Below are 18,597 nucleotides of genomic sequence, written 5' to 3' on the forward strand. Positions count from 1 at the left end.
TTGAACCCTTCTCTCAGGAATTGTTATATAGTTTGCAAGAGCTAATTAAGAAAGGTGATGGGAATCTCATAGAGAGATTATCTAGTGTTCCCAAAGAACACGTGCTTTAAAAGCTGCATTCAACAAAAATGTCTATCTTCCGTCATGGAAATTATTGCAATACTTTGTTTTCTCCAGTGTTAGGAAGACTTTCCAGTATTTAACAGGAATCTTTCTTCTCCAAAAAAATTTTTTTAATCTATTTTGGCCATTGAAACCCCTTTCTTTTTGCAGCAAACTGGTATGTGTTTAAAGTTTGTTCTTACCTGCAGGCTAAACATTCCTGTTCTTTCTCCTATTAATTCTTTCTATAGGTATGATAGTATTATTTCCTTTCGTGTGGATCCTGGGCAGTTAGCTCACAGTTTTGGAAGTGCAGTTCAGGGAGCAGAATATACCATTCCATCAAAGGCCTAACTAAAGATCAGTAAAGCAGAAAGCAATGCTTGTGGATAAACATCTGAGTATAGCTTTATCTGTTTTTTGGCAAGAGCAGTACTTTGTTGAGTCATATTCAGCTTGTGATTCATTATTATCTGTTCTTGGACAAAAAACATAAACAAGGTTTATCCCTAAGGATAATCTTATATGAGACAGTCCTGTATACTGTCCTATATACCCTTCAGGACTAATTCATGGGAATTCTTGATGGCACTTAGCTCTGGTCTAAATGAAAAAACCAAAATTCTTCTCTCAGTTCAGGTACATGAATCACATGTCTGGAGTATCACTTAGTCCTTGTATCACCATAAGCACTACTTTTTCTTGTGTAAGAGTGACAATTTACTGGATGCCACCCTTCCTGCTAAAAACACTCTGCTAGTGAGGGGGCTGAGTTTGGAAAGTTTTTTCAGCCTTTCCTTTTCCTGGGAAGGCAGTGTGCTATGGAAAACATGCACATGTTTGTAGTCTAAACTTTATGTGCAGAGTTTCTACAGAGCAGAAACTGTAGACAAAGCCGAGCAAGTTTTGAAAATGTGCCTCTTTTTAATTTTTACTTTTTTTCCCATGTTTTGCATCAGAGAATCTAGACTGCAGAGAATCACAGAACATCCTGAATTGGAAGGGACCCAAAAGGAGTATCAAGTCCATCTCCTGGCCCCTTACAGGACACCCTGAGAACCCATCCATGTGCCTGAGAACATTGTGCAAAGAGTTCTTGAACTCTGTCAGGCTTCATGCTGTGATCACTTCTCTGGGGAGCCTGTTCCAGTGCCCAACCACCCTTTGGATGAAGAACCTTTTCCTAATACCCTACCTAAACCACCCCTGACACAACCCCAGGTCATTCCCTTGTGTCCTGTCACTGGTCACCAGAGAGAAGAGATCAGTGCCTGTCCCTCCTCTTTTCCTCACAAGGAAAATCTAACTGCAGTGAGGCCTCCCCTCAGTCTCTTCCAGGCTGAACAGACCAGGTGACCTCAGCCACTCCTTTCACAGCTTCCCCTTCAGACCCTTCACCATCTTCGAGTCTCTCTTTTGGACAATCTCTAATAGTTTCATGTCTTTTTTATGTTGTGACACCCAGAACTGCCCCCAGCACTTGAGGTGGGGCCACCCCAGTGCAGAGCAGAGCAGAGCAGAGCAGAGCAGAGCAGAGCAGAGCAGAGCAGAGCAGAGCAGAGCAGAGCAGAGCAGAGCAGAGCAGAGCAGGACAATCCCCTCCCTTGCCCAGCTGGTGATGCTGTCCCTGATGCCCCCAGGACAGGGTTGGCCCTCCTGGCTGCCAGGGCACTGCTGGCTCATGTTCAACTTGAACCCCAGAACCCCAGGGCCCTTTCCATGGCACTGCTCTCCAGCCTCTCATTCCCCAGTCTGTCTGCACAGCCAGGGCTGCCCTGTCCCAGGTGAAGGATCCAGCGCTTCCACTGGTTGAACTTCATATGGCTGGTGATTGCCCATCTCTCTCTCTAAGGTCTGTGAAATATCTCAAACTTTAGATTTCCCTTTTCAGAATTACATGAGCTAAGAAAGTTTTAAATACTTTTCTTAAGTATGTACAGGTTTTCCAAGATTTGGGCTCACTTTACACTGAATGTGAGGAATAATAGGAAAAAATAATGAAAATGCTTTATCTTATGACCTCCAGGTGCTGTTATTTTCAATTCATATATACAGAATCATTGGGACTGTTAACAGGAAAATTCTTTTTGTGTGTTTACTTGATCATGAATTTCCAGATACTCTAGGCATTGTAAAAACAGTGCAGACTCAGAATATCGTGCAGACATAGTTTTCAGATTCAGAAACTTAATCTTGGACTAAATTCCTAAAAATGGGAACTCTTACTAATTTGGCTGTATTAAGTTCACCTTGTCAGCTCATCCAATGAAGTTCAGACTGATATTTAGCTACTAAATGTAACTTCAAATCTGAGCATTTGAATGTTCTGCTTTTTTCAAGAATTAACAGTTAAGTTCATTCATTGGGTCTTAATGATTTACTCAACCATTCAAAACATATTTGAGCAGCTAGTGTACATTAGTCACTATAAATATAAATCTGTTGATTCAAATGTGACACTAAACTTGGAAAAAGAATCAAGAATTTCTGCTTGAACACACTAAATTTATTTAAATAACATCAAATATATAGGAAGTACAGAAATGCCAGACTATAGAAAGTACAGAAACATTATGACTGTTAGGTACGAATATTTAAGATAGCAAAATGCATTTTGTTCTACCTACTTTTCCAGGCTTTCCTGTCTTTCAGGTGGTATAAACTATAAGCACTGTATTGATTATTTGCATTTATAAAACATTAAATAGATATCAAAAAAATAAGCTATTATGGGTAGGGATTTTATCTGTCATTATATTTGTCATAAAAAATTCTGGTTTTTTTCATAACATAAGAGAGGAAGTTTATCTGGTCAAACTCTTGTTTGGCAAATACATAATCAAAATGAGCTCTTCAGAAAAAGTGCACTAAATCCTTCAAACGTAATCTTCAATTCAGAGAGGTTTTTTCCTATTTAAATAGAAAATCCTAGAAAAAGTCATCACTTGGTGAATCTGAGACAAAAGTGCATCTTTTTAGATCACCCCATTATCTAAGTTGTTTAGTCTGTTTTGTCTTATTATGCTTATTTTCCTGGCAAAGTGTGACTAGGAAACAATACACTCTTTGGCAATCGAAATATAAAGAAATCATCCAGGAAACAATAATAGGGAATAGTAAGATGTGGTGTGACAAGTTCTAGAGTCAGATATGGAGTCTTGTTAATTTTTACAGGAAATGTAAAACTAATACTTGTCCATTTTTGCAAACTTTTTTCTTCATAAAAATGTGCCTTATATTTTGTTTCTGTTGTAGAAATACCTGCAATTGTATGCAACGTTTTTATTAAAATATCATCAAGGGATAAATTCTACAATCAATTACTATGTTGTGAACATCAATAAACTATACATTCCCTGGAATACTCCTCTCTTTATAGGAACAATAGAAATTTGTGTCCAGATTAGAGTTCTAGTTGAAATTCTGAGAAGGGAAATAGTAAATCACAGGAAAATTGCCAGCCATCATGACAAGATTTTTATTGGATATCTTTCTAGCATGCAGTCTTTGTTGCTGGGAAATAGCTGGGAGGATTTTCCTGAGAGGTTTGGTGCAGCAGATAGGTCTGAGGAGGTGGGTGAATTTGAGGTAAGTGTAAAGCAAGCATTAGACAATGTAGGTAGACTTTGGCCAGATGCCATTTTCCTGACAGCGCTGAATAAACTCTGATGTGAAGCTGCAGAAGAGCTGGCCAAGGCTGCTGCCGATAGCTGCAGTTTAAGAGCAGGGTGCTGTGTAATCCCATCTGGGAAAAGGGTGTGGAGGAGTCTGAGGAACCGCAGACCAGTGGGTCCTATTTCCATACCTGATTAAATGCTGCAGTGCACAATAAAGTGTGATCAGTGTGCATGAGTGAACATGGCCTGTTGGGAGGGAATCAGCATGGCTTCTGCTAAAAGAGTTCTTGTCTTGCAGGCCTGCTGGAGCTCTCTGAGGGCAGCTGTAAAGTACAAAGATAAAAGAGAGACAGAGATGCACTTTGTTTTCTGCCATAGATTATTAAAGAAGTCAAGTTGCTAGAAGGTTGGATAAGAGCTTTTTCCAAGGGCTGAAGGTTGGTTAAAGACACGAAAGCAAATAGTATTACAGACTTAAATTCAGCTTAGGTCCTTCAGCCTTTATTTTTTCACGTATTTTAAAGTTTATGGACAATCAGTTCATTGTGTATATAGACACTTCACAAAATTTACTATAAAATTGGTTTCTAATTTTTTTCCTGTCCTATACATCTGTTCCTTTTGAAAATGCCTTTAAAATATTTGCTGATATCCAAAGATGCCTGTGATCAGTATCAGCCTGCAACCAACTTCAAATGTTCTTAGAAGTGTTTATTTATGAGTAGCTTGGTAAAACCGTTAAAATATATAAAAGCTCCAACATTTAATACAGGTGTTCAACTCTTCAATGCATAGTTAAAGAGAGTTGTATAAAAAAATTTTATTAAAATATTCTGGGTTGGACTTAGAGTGTAAAATGTCTTCTACATGTTGCTGCTTTTCCATTAGGTCTTCTATACTGCAAAGTACGGGGAATGTGCATGTGAGTTAATATTTTTTTGAAGCCCAGCTAAGATTTCCCAGGGTTTTCAATAACTGCATCATTCAATTTCAGTGTAATTCAGATGCATGTATGGATAGCAGAGAACAAATAATGTATATTATCTGTAGCAATGTGTGTGTCATGTATGCAGGTTAGAAAGCAACACATACACAAACACTACTTAGAAAAGCCATAGTAAAATTTTTCCAGTACTGAGCTAATTTTCCACAAAAATAGATATATAATTAATATTTAAATTTTATTAATTTTAATTTAAGCATGAACTTTTCCTATACAAACTCGCTTGGACCTCTTCATCAGGACCAATGAGATATTTTTCTGTATCCCCTGATAAAACTAATTTATGTGAAAATTTTCAAGGAAAATGTATTTAGCAATTAGAATCTTGTTTGTCATCCCAGACTTGAACTTACCAGTTGCCATAGTTTCAAGCCACCACAGCTGTTTTCTCCCACCTGGTAACATTTTTCAGCAAAAATAATAAAGGAATAATATGTCTTTGTGCCTGTCAGAAGCTGAAAGTTGCCAGCTGTGTTTTATGCTTGGTAGCACTACCTGGGAAAGGCTTTTAAGAGGCTTGGAGTCATTGGCCTTTCATCTTATTTTGGTTTCTGATGCAGCAGCTGGCTCTAATGATCAGGCTGTGTCCAGGACAAAAAGAATTTTGGGGAAAAGTCCTCTCCGTTGATAAAAATGTCATATATAGCAAAAAAATGTAAAATTTTGGATTTTTTAATCTCTTCATGCACACTCCCCCCAGCAATTTTTTTCAATTTGAGAATCCTTCAAGGCTCTCACTATAAGCATTCAGACACTGGAATTAACCTATTCCAGAAACAAATAAGTGCTAATGTATTTAAATTTGAGAATTGAGGTATTTAAATTAAGAGGGTTGAGAACAGGAAGATTTTTTCCCTCAGGGGAAAGAGTAGAAAAGTAATGAATGCTCTATATTCTGGTTCTTGACTTTCTGCCTCTTTGTGAACTGGCTGGACCCTGTAACCATTAAACTGTTTATTGCAGAGAATTTCAAATGTGATCTCATTGAAATGACACGTTCTGGGGAGAGAGCAGGAACATGATGAAAGCCACAGGTATGGATATGCTTTTGCTTGCACTAGAACTCTTTTTCAGCACTTTACAACAATAATATGATTTATTGCCATGGAACTTGTCTACAGGAGAATAAAGAGTTCCAGTGAAGAACTTATTCTGCTTTGCTTCTTAGAAATTTTGCTCCAGAGATATGTTTTGGGCAATTCTATGTATCAAATAACAAGACTGTAACAAAATACGAGAAGGTAATTTAGTGGACCTAGTATGACGTTCATTTTCCCATGTTCTCAATGGTATTTTTCACAAAGTTAGTCTGTTTTACTACCAGCTAACCCATGGTATCTTTATAGGTATATAAATTCTGCCTTTATGTTGTTAAATTACCACATTTCCTAGCATTGAGATGGGATGACTTACATAAATATTTGCCAGAAAATAAAAGGGGCTTCAAAGTCAGTATGAAGTAACAAGCAGAGATTGTCACTAGATAAATGTTTCCTTCTGTCATTAGGGCTTGGCCAAAACACAGAGCCCATGTCCACAGCATTCAGCCCTTCAAAACCATATTGTCCATGTGCAACATGCCTAGAGCATGCAATGGCCTGACTCTTGATCTGTATTTGGGAATTATTTGGGAGCACTTATGTGTCAAGCAGATTATCTCAGGGTTTCACTTGTAGGTGGTCAAGTCCTACCACCAAGGACTTCCACAGAACTGCAAAACTAAATAATGGCAACTAAGGCCTGGTTGCATTTTTGTGCCTGAAATATCCCAAAGCCTGGGGATTATCTAAACTAAATTCAAGACTTTAAACAAATAGGCTTCAAACAAAAGTTAAAAATAAAACTACAGAGAGCAGTGGAGGTTTAGTTTCAGTATGAATCTTTGTAGCTTCAAAGTTGTCCATTAATTTTAGAAGTGTTCACATGACTTCAAGGAAGAGTATCTTGCTCATGTACTTCACAATGAGATTCCAGTATGGAGATACTCTGCCAGTTTCCTCTTTTAAATTTCTTTGTTTCACACAGAAAATTTATGTCCTTATTTTCTGGCGTGATTTCCCCCAAATATCCAGCAAACCGTGTAGTGGAACTCATCTGAAGATACTGATAGACAGTAACTGACATTTAATCTAAGTATTGCAAACAGTGTGTCTGAAACTCAAATTGCCATGTTAATTGCAAACATTTAAGTATTTCGCTGTACTTCTGATAGAAGGTAGGTCCATAGACATGTGTATCCATGTGAAATCTCTTTGTATGCACAAAAGGTCACATTCACCGAAATCTTTCACTTTTGGTGTTTCTGGGTTAAATGTTGTTGATGGATGCTAGGGAGGAATCAGATCCTCTTTTCAATGTATGCATGTCTCCTAAAATTCTCCAACGATTTTTTAAAATATCTCAAAGCAACAATACCCTTGCAGAATATATTTAGAGTTGCAGGACAGGTTATTTCATGTATTAATAAATAACTTAAATAAATATTGTTCAAGAACATGTCATGATAGACTGGGACTCTGATGTCCCATGAATAAGTACTCACTTCTTTTATTTTGCACATGGAAGTAATGTACAGATGTATAAAACAGAGAAACAGAATTAAAAGAACACAATAGATAAACAAACAAACAAATAAATAACCTCATAATTTTCTAAAACATATGGCAATAATTAACTGTGTATTTTGGCAGTAGCTTTCCTTGCTTAGCAGCTCTAAAATGAGACATTCTGGATATTTTCTCTAGGGAGCTGAGTGCATTTCAGTTTTTGGAATGTTGATAACACTATCAAAATTACCACTGTGTTTACTTCAGCTTTGTGTAATGCAATTTCTTTAATATTTTTGGTTTAGCTTTTAAGGCCCAGATTTATTTCTACTGGAATCACAAAAAAATCCAAAACAAAACATATATAATCCCATTTGGGCTATACTAGATGTTGCACAATAACAGCTCTGGGATCCCCAGCACAAGAGGGACATGGAGATGCTGGAACAAGACCAGAAGGGGCTGCTAAATTGATGTTCCCTGTGGCTGGAACACCTCTTTTATAGAGTTCCAGCTGAGAGCTTCCATCAGCCAGGAGAAGACAAAGCTTTGAGTACCTTAGAGTATGTAGAGACCTTCTGCTACATAAAAAGTACTTACAGTAAATCTGGACAGGGACATTTTATAAGGGCATGTATGAACAGATGAAGGGGAATGGCTTTAAACTGAAGGATGGCAAGTTTAGATTACCTATTGGGAAAAAAATTGTTACTCAGAGGGTGGTGGGACACTGGCACAAGTTGCCCAGGGGGCTCCTGGATACACTATTGCTGGCAGAGGTCAGTGCCAGGATGGATGGGGCTCTGAGTAATCTCATCTGGTGTCCCTGAGTGTGGTGTGAGGCTTGGAACCAGATGATCTTTAAGGTTCCTTCCAATCCAAACAATTCTATGAATATTTATTTTACATTTGGGGTCACAGAGAAGATAGCAAATTTCAGTGTTGGGCCCTGATTCCTGATGTCTGTAGGGCTGCTGTCATCAGTTGGTTCACACAGGTAAGAAAGTTTTGCTTAAAATCACAAAAATTTGTGGGATAAATGTCTAAATGCCTAAATATTACAGAATCTGCAGCTACAGAGAATTTTCAGACAACTTCTAGTGTTACTTATCTACTTAGCTCCAGAATATTCTCCCTTAAAAGAAACAAACCAATCAAGCCCCAAAACAAAACCACTAAGTTTAATGATCTAAAAAATTATTTAGGTGGGAGCTGAGCACTTCCTGAAAGAGCTGGAGTTTCCAAAGTCCTTCATATCTCACAAGAGGTTCAGATTCTTCAAGGTGTCAAGTTACCCAGCACACATTTACTAACTAACTTGGAGATGGGTTGAGTACTTTGTGCAGGGTGTTGTTTCTGAAAGAAAGGTGATTTTGATTAATGACTTGTTTTATTTAAATTATCTGTGTCTCCAGAAAATACTGGTTTGTGTCCACTACATTTCCTTATTTCAGTTGAGAGGAAATGTTTAAGCTTTAAAAAAACCCAAGAAACAACAACAGCAAAAAATTGTGCTGTTTTTTCTCAGAGGGAAATGAAAACAACTTTATATTTTTACAGTTTTAAGTTGTGTCACTACATAGTTTTGAATAAGAAGTATCTATTGGAATTACTGCTGAATTTTAAAATTGGTGTAAAATAGAAAATTAGAATACCTAAATGGTAAGAATAGAAATTAAAAGAAACAGAGAACTTGTATGGAGTGACTCTATATTTTGCAATAATATTAATTTAAAGGTGCAGGGGAGATTGCAGTTTCTGGTAAGTAAAGGTCTTACAAAATTTCTCCATTCTGAGTTTATGTGGTTGAGAGGTTCTATTTATCCACATTGTTTATGGTTAATGCCAATTTGTCTCATTCTCATGAAAGTGTATGTCTGTTTTCCTATGTCATTTGAATCTTGTACCACACAAGTCTCATTATTTGGGGATCTTTTCCAGAAAGCTATGTGATACTGCCTAGTTCTGGAAGTTATGATTTCCATCCTCAACTCCTACGTTTACTTTTGGGGTTTTATTCTGAACTACCTTAGATTATAGTTTTAGAGTACAATTTGGAGTATTTTACAAATAGAGGTGAAAATTTTTGGTGGTTTTGTGTTGAGAGTTCTGTAACTCTGACAAAGAAAATATTTCCCATATAGGTATACTTGCTATGCTGGTAGTTGAAAGAAAACTTTTGTTAGTACAGCCTTTGACTACATTATTAGAGCTGCTTGGTAGCAAAACAGAGCAAATCAAATCCATGTTGTACATGTTGATTTAAGGATTTTATGAATTTTCACAAGAAAAAAAAAAAAAAGTCAATTTTTTTCAAGGAAAGAATGATGTTAATCAGAAACATCAGGCATGACCAATCCTTACCAGGAAAGGTTTTAGCTGAAACTGCAATGTGATATTTTTTAATATTATTAAAAAAAAAAGGAAAAAAAAATAAAATTTGTAATTTAATTTTTCTATTGTTGACATAATTTTTAAAGTGAGGAAAATGCCATGAAAAATTTCAACATTACAAGAATCAAGAAATTGCAGTGTAGTTTGCAGGAAGATGGTATGACACTCTTGCAAATCTGAATCTATCTCTTTAGAGCTTGGGTCAAAACTTCTAATGCAAGGTATAAATACACTTGAAAGCAGAGGTGAATGAAATATAGCAGTGAGAGAAGTAAGTGCCTTTAGGGAGAGGGCAGAGAGGTTTCACTTTTTGGAAAGCAGCTCAGCTCACCTACAGACTTTGTGCTCATCTGGCTTTGCTGCAAACCAGTTTCTGCTTCCTAGAAGTGCTGAACTAAACAGCAAAACATATTTAATGTCTTTTGTGCACTTTATTTGCACATAATATACATATGTAGCTTATAATTTACTGTGAGCAGTGTGTAATTTACTGTTTGTTGACATAAAAAGAGAATTTACAAAATGTAAGTTAAAAGGGAAGCTGTGTTCTTTCCTAGTTAATGCACCAGAATGACACTCTGGAGATGTGGCTCTACCTGTAATTTTTCCAGTAATATTTGTAAGTTTGAACAAGTCTTTTCATGCCTTACCATCTCCTCTGTGCATTTTGGACACAACCTTGACAGCATACATATAAGTAAAAATACGTTAATTTCATTAGTGCTTTTGAATGCTGTTTTAGAGACAAGAACTATGGTGCTTCATTCCTGTCTGCAATCCCTTCATCTTCTCTCAAAAGCATGTGTTTGGGCTCCAAACAGAAAACAACAATGAAAAAAAGATGTTACTTAATTAAAGAGAGAAATTTAATTTAAAAATGAATAGAAGACTATTCATATACCCTCATTCTGCAATCCTAAAAAACCTACTGAGGAATTGTCCAGCTGTCTGCCTGAAGAGAGCTTCAGATCTTCCTGTCACTCATTCTCAGAGAGCTATGAATTAAAGATTGGCTCCTACTGAACATTGCTGGGAGTAAACGTGCCTGGCTCTTGTGGCAGTGTTTGTAACAGGTAGAACCATGGAGAAGCACTAGTATGAGCACCAGCGTTTTTGCAGCTGATCTTCAGAGCTTTGCAGTGATTGTGGATTGCTGCTGTGCCTCAGACAGCATTAAATGCATTTAGTGCACTCAGGTTTGATATTTCTTCCTAAGGAAAAGGAAGTAAATATTATTTAGGCCCTTGTGATGGTGGAAAAGAACTAGTGTGACCTTTTCTGCATGGGAAATCTATGCCAGCTTTCGTTCCTGCCGAGTGCTGGGCCAACAGATGTCCTGTCACCCCTGCCAGGAATTTGGGCAGAGTGCACAGAGTTTACACTAGCTGAGATTCAGCTATGATGACTTAATTCCAGGGAGATGACCTCTCCTTGCAGAAGGATTTCAGGAAATAACATGTAGCAAGCAGCAGCTTACTGTGTCTGTCCAAAGAACATCAGATAATGAGACCCTCTGGGAGATAAGTGACTCCCTTTTCCATTTTCAGGCTATCCCCCAGTACAAATGATGACAGTTGACAAATAAAAGGCATCACTGAGGACTCAGATCAAAAAACTAAGATTAGCAATTCAAAATGTTCTACACTGTAGAAGGTGGGAAGACATTATTACAGCATTCAGGATCATGGGTTACTTCACTCTTGGATTCATTTCACTTGCCATTACAATTCCTCAATACCCTTAATCCCACTTAATCTTGCAGCACTGTGGTGGGAACTGACATCCAGTAAACTCAGAGGGAATTTTACTAGAACAGAAGGCACAATGTGAATTTTTTAGCTTAATGCAACATCTACTTTTCATTTCCATATCTTTTTTGTAGATATTTTTCCAATATTTGAATAGGACTTTTCTACCAGCCTTCTTTTTTCTTTCCCTGACAAATTTCTTGCAAGACTATTGTGCAATATGAAAAATGCATGTATTTGTGCAAAGGGAGGTGAGGCCAGGAGAATAGTTTCAGTTTAAATGCATTGGCAGAAAGAAACAGGAGGAGCATAAAGAAAACTCCATTGAATAGACTCACTAGAAGCTTGTTTCAGAACAAGCAGTTTGCACACTGTAAGTTTTAAAGAAAGGCTGAAGGATGAAAGATTTGCTGGTGATTCAAAGCATCTGTAAGTAGAAATAAGCTTTTCAGCAGTTGAGGTTTGTGCAATGGAGTCCATTCCAGGACTGTCCTTCAGCTCCGACTTTGCATTCTCCCCACAGTGCCTTCCTGTGCATAGGTGGGTTCCTGCACATTTTGCTGACTTTAGGTGCCTCTCTTCTTCTTGTGCTAGAGAGCACTCAAAATTGGAAACCAGAAAAAAATAGAAAAAATGAAAGTTTGGACTCCACTCAGCAGCATTCGATCAGGAGACCTCTGTTGCCATCTGCTGAGGCAGTTATTTTTATGAGTTAGGATGTACCTAGGAAAGGCTAAGAGTTAGGTTTCTGAAAAATCAAACAGTCTATTAGTAAGTTATAAAGCAAATTGAATTCTCAACGACCTTCATCTTCAGGTTTCCAAATCTGACCAACATTGAGTTGGTCTGGAAGAGGCCTGGTGTCTGATGGCTGCTTTGCAATCCTTGTTAAGTGAGTTATCCGAACGTCATGTGCTGCTTTCCCAGTTGTTTTTCCAGTACCTCTGTCAAGCTGGGTCAGTACACACAAAGGATAAAACCCTAACTCATACAGTTACATTACATAATGGTAATTTACTATCATTCACTATCATTTTCTATAATTCAGAAGTCATAAACTTGTTACACGTTTTGCCTTTTTTATAGAGTAGTTTTGTGTTCTTTGCAAAGCCTTATTCTACCTGTTCAAATGAAATAGAATAATTATCACAGTAATATTATATAATGTAATAAAATCCTATATATTGTGTACTTCGCACAGATTATGATATCCAGACTCATCTATTTACTGGCAGGTTTTGAATCATGCGATTTTAGCATCTCAGTTATCATTTCATTAAGGGTCATAGTTGGCTCTCAGGATTGTGAAAGAAAAAAAAGAGGTGAGGAAAAACAATTAGTATCTCATTACCTGAGAATTATCAGTCTGAGCTTTGTACTATCAGATTTTGATAATACTTCTTAAAACTAACTTGTCATGTCACAAGTACAGGGAAGCATGATATTTTGAATGATGTTGTGCTATCCTCCTCTAATCTCAGTATTACTATAAATAATGCATGACAAAGGTTTCAGATTTGTTATGCACAACTGAAGTTGTTGGCCAGTGTTCTGGTTTGTTAGATTGTAAAGCATGTTATTTGTTTCATCTTGGTTTTCAGTAACAGCAGATGTTTTTATTTGTCTGGTTATTGTTAGGTTCATGACAACTGGATAGCTTCCATGAGGTGACTGAATGGTAGGAGGAAAACAAGAAGTTATATTTCCTTGGGCCTGCCAAAACTCTTTTAACTTTGCTCTCATTGAGGTTCTCAAGTTGTTAATGAGGGAAAGGGAGGAAAACATAGTGATAGACTGTCAGAAGAGGATTCTTTCTGAATTAACTCTGTTTATCTTCCTGTCAATTGCAGTAGGTCTTGACTTTCAATTTTAATAAAAAAATTGTTTGTTTGTTTGTTTGTTTGTTTTATATGAAGAACTAAAAATTATCAGTTTCATCATGGGCACTTGCCACATCAGACTTTGATGAAAAGAGATATAGCAGCTTTCTTTGACCACAGCTCTGGGACTTCAGCTAATTCTTCTTGCAGTCTCCAGTCTGATCCTGCTGCTGGCCTTTACACTATCCCCTTTTCCCAGATCCACCACCATTCTGTCTCTTTCATTGCATTTGCCAAGCAGCTAGTTAGGAAATCTTAGTAGAATTCAGGATCTGGCCCAGAATTGTCATCCGTTGATGTATTTCAGCTGTAGAGAAAATGGTAAGTCAGAGCCTGAGAAACAGACAAGGGGAAGCAGGCTCAGTCTTTATGAGCAAACCCTGTCAACAAAAACTTACTTGCCAGATGCTGTTGCTTAGAGGATTGAATTTGCTCTAGGAGTAGGATAGCTAGGTTGCTTAATATTTCGAGATACAGAGTATTTCACTACCGTTTTCTACTTATGAGTGGGTGTCACACTCTATCTGCAGGTTTGCATGGTTTAGTTAGGTGCTGAGACTAAAAGTAAGCCTAGGTCCACATAACAATAGAAAGATTGCACTTAATTCTCAGGGAACCAATTTTATTGTTTATTAAGATGACAAGATTAAACCTTTCCCAATGCCTGTAGTAATTTAGGAAAGTTAAAATAAATAAATTATTGAATCCTGTTTGGGTCAACTGAAAAATCAAATGAAAGCAGTATCCACTGAATTGTGCCTCTTTCCTTCCTGTACAGTGAAAGAATGAGAAATTTTATTTGTCCTATGCAGTTCAGATAGGTAAGATAGGATTGAACAGAAAATGTATCTTGAACAGGAGCATCTTCAGTTGCAAGAAAACAAATAAAATCCAGAAAAAAACCAATTATAACTGGTGTATTGGTTAATACATGGAAAATATGTGTTTTCATGGATAGAGAACAAAATGGTCATCAGAGCTGATGATACATAATACTCATGGGTCAATTACTTTGCATAACTCATGATTAGCTGAGGCATTAATAGCCTGATCAGAAAATAACATTACCTTGATAATCTAGCAGCCACTTGTTCTTCTGTGGACAGATTTAAAATACAGATATGTGCTTTGATTTATTGTTTTTTTAATAAGTTTTTATATGTTGTTGATTTTATACATTTAACACTGGCTATGTGAATGGGCTTCAAGAGATTACTGCTTATTTGCATGTGAAAATAAGCTCATGCAAATAAGCTATCAGTTCTTACTTTAAAATTATAATTCCAGTAAAAAGCACTTAAATATTTTCAAACATGTTCTAGAACTATCCAGCCTTTTGTCCTGATCAAAACCAAGAAGAATTTTCAATCTTTGTAGCAATTAACAATGAGGATGGTAAATCTGGATAAAATTGATCTGCTGATATATAACCTCTAAAGAAATTGTTTGTTAAAAAACAAGAACAAAACAAGACTCCTGTCTTCAGCTTCTCAGCCTGTATTTCATATCATCAGACACTGATGGAATAAAATATGTGCTTTCATTTTTATTTGGTGTGCTTTTTTAAAATATTGCTATCTTGATTTGTAATTTATTTTCCATTAGCGTGTTGACTTGTTCTATTGATAAAGAGTGTCAAAGGGCTAATTAACAAAACAAATAGTTTCATAGTTAGAATATTCCAGTGAGTCTAAAATGCAGTAAAAGAATAACAAAAAATCCATCTCCACATGAAAGAAAATTAAGTTGTCTACAGTAAGATTGGGCAGTTCCTCTCTGAAACCACATTATCTCAGCTGTGAGGGTCATCTTTGCTGAATAGCACTTTTTAATTCCCATCAAATATTTTAGCCTTCTTGAAACCCTCTGGATGTATATAAGGGAACTGTGTGATTGATATGTGTCTAATCTAACTGGCAATTTGGGCACTTTTCAGGGAAAAAAATATTGAATATCCTCCCATGAAGGAGAAACCTGAGACCAAGCAACCAGGTTTTCTTTACTCAAAATATCTCTCAGTTTCAAAAGACGCCTAAAATTTACTTGGGCTTTTTGAAATAGTTTTACATCTTTCATCTTAGAGGCTATTACCTGTTTGGTTCCTGCCTAGGAGTAACAGATAAAAGATTTATGATTCAATAATTAAAGATACTGTGATTCTAAGAAATAGTTACCAGTCTGTATTGAAAAATAATATTTGTTTTTTCCTTGTGTCTTTTGGTCACAGCAAGGAACATAACTCACAACACATGCCTTTGTCAAACATGCTCGTTAAGATTTAGCCTAAAAACAACCACGTTTGCAAACTTCTATAAGTTAATTTATTGTATTAACTACTAGTTGAATGCAAACTGAATACTCACTAAGTTCATAAAATAGCTTATATAGAATTTTAAAAACAAAGCAAATTGCATGCAATAAATGAAAAACAAAATATTTCAATTTATGTTTCTACTAAACTGATATACTAATTTGTAGTCCTTATGTAGCGATTGTGTTGAGAAAACTGGCAGTTTTGCTTAAGATGGCTGTGAAATAGACAAGTATCTAAAAAACCCCTTGGTGGCTGCCACATTTAAGGCCATTTAGGAGCTAACTTTCATAGAAATATCCTGGGTTGGAAGGAACCCACAAGGATCATCAAGTTCAGCAGGTTGGTTTTATTTCATCATTCAAGAAAGCTGCAGATGTAAACTACTTCTACTGTGTAATATATACAGTAGCAGGTTTGGACTGCCTTAAACAGAAAATATGTTTGGAACTCTGGCTTGAAGTAGGACCATACAAATTTACAAAAATGTAATTTACAAAATGTAAAGTCATTAGGAAGCCTGGAAATAAATTGAAAACTCTTTTTCTGTATTCCAGATAACTTGTTACTGATACTTACTAGGGCTATAGTCAAAGATTAGATTTTTAAAAAGTGGGCAGATGGCTGATCAAGAGATGGATAGATTGTAAATAATGTATCTAAAAGATAAAAACTACTTCAAAATCCTTGGCTAAGACACTGGCTATCGTGGCATAATCTTTGCCATACAAGGCATTCAGAGATATTTAAAAGCAAACAGAATCCTTGGAGATTTGTCTTGTGTATATTTGCACCTATCTTACACTCATTCCTTTCTATGGAGGAATCCTGAAATAAAGAAATACTGAAAAGCAAAGCAAAATGGAAAACACATCTTATTAGTGGCACTCTGACTCTGATTAACATAGTACATCCCAAAGTATAACAATGAATTCAGAACAAGCTAGACAAATTCCAGTCACCTTTCTTTAAAAAATCTGATGGCAAAGGGATAAACAATCTCATCCATACTAGGCCATTTTTTTTTGATTTTGACAATTCCCATGTCATCATAAAAAAAATATTTTATACTGGACATCAGGGTATCATGGCATCTGCAACTTCCCTTTATTTTTCCTAGAATCTTTTGTCACCAAGGTGCTAAGTAGTGATTGTGGCATCTTCAGATGTTGGTAAAGTTCAAATTTCAAGCAGCAGTCTTTACTACAGCAGATGTTTAATTTTACGTAAGTAAGCTACAAGCTGACACACAAAAAAGGATGTTTTCATCCTGAACCTGAAAGTTTCAGAGCACTACCAAGAAATTATAGAGACAGTTATTTCATCACATTTTAACTATTGATGACAAAATCAGCATCCATTGCATGAAATTAAGAATGAACAGACTAGTTGATTCTTAATTTGTTTTGCTGTAAAGACAGTGTCTTACAAACTTGGAGAGACAAGATTCTTTCATGAATATTTGAATTGTCTTTGAGTTAGATGATGAAAATGAACAGTAACCAATGCAGTTGTAAAAACACATTTTCAAAACAGTTCAGTTTGCATCCCTAGTTTCACTAAAGTGCATGTAAATATTTAACTAGGTATGGGCTACTTGTAAATGAAGGACTTTGCTGGAAATTATTTTAAAAATATTGGAGAGAGAATTAAGAGTTATTGTCAAATGAAGAGAAAAAAAATATTGGAAGACGTTGTCAAAGAACATAAAATATCCTGAGATTTGAAATTGATTCTCAGGGAAGTAGTGGAATCACTGTCCTTGGAGGTGTGCAAAAAACAAATTAACATGGCACTTCATGATATGATTTAGTGGGCATGGTGGTATTTGGTTGAAAGTTGAACTTTCTGATCTTAGAGGTCTTTTCCAAACTTTTTTATAATTCTGTGATCTGGAAAGTAATAAAAATGCATACAAGAATGTGTCTAAATTGACATCAACTGCAGAGAACCAGAGTTTTGATCTATAATATGGATCAGACAAGAAGATAATATGAAGTACTTGAGCAGCATAAGAGGATAGTTCACTGATGGATTCTAAAGAAAGACTAGATAGTTTCTAAAACCTTCAATACTTTGTAAAATTAGCATATCATAAATCCAACTATGTCTCTTCATGTTTCTTCTGCTCTTCTAAACAGGGTTTTAGTTTCTTAATGATGACATCAAAATAATGGCCTCTTGTTCTACCAATTGCATAAGTAGATTGGGATTCCCCTCAGTCCCCAAGAAATTAGTCATCTAGACCAAAATTGGATGCTTAAGTTATCTCAGTAGTTTGTGGTAGAAAAGGACTATTTCTTTTAGATAGGGTGGGTAGGATGTGTTGTTTTTGAGAAGTCTCTCCCTGGTTAACGATGACAATAGTTAATCCTGACTGTGTTTCATATGGGCAATATTTGATGAGTCTAACCCACAGACAAAAAACAAGGACATTTGACATGCTACTTGGGACCTAGGTTACTGTAAAACAGAAAAGATGAGGGGTATCTATGATTAACTTATAGAGGTATGTTTGTGTAGTTCACATACATGTAAAACTTGCAGTTTGGTCACTAAAATGAGGATGTATTTGTGTATGCAATGCAATGTATCTTTGTGTTTTGTTAGGTAAACAATAAACCATTTTGATACAAAAATGCTTCTTTCTGAACGCAACCTTTTTCTAGAGAGGCTGACATTTTTCTTGCATGGAAACCAGTAGTCAGGTTTCCCCATGGAACGCTGTTTTTCTGAAACCCTGTATATTATGACATGCTGATGAAAGCCAATGTGATTCAGTAGAAAAACTTGTTTACAGAAACAGTCTCCTAACCCAGTTAGCTGTTTAATTGCAGGTCTGGGAACAGCTTGCTTCTGCATATATTCAAGTTTTAATTGTCTGCTGAGTATAGACCTTTGTATAATTTCTAAAATGCAGGAGCTGTATCATAATTGTTCATAGTCTACTACTGTTCTAAGGTGAGTGCACCTGCATGGATGCAGAAAATAATTGC

The sequence above is a fragment of the Poecile atricapillus genome, chromosome Z (genome assembly GCF_030490865.1).
Source record: "Poecile atricapillus isolate bPoeAtr1 chromosome Z, bPoeAtr1.hap1, whole genome shotgun sequence".
NCBI lineage: Eukaryota > Metazoa > Chordata > Aves > Passeriformes > Paridae > Poecile > Poecile atricapillus.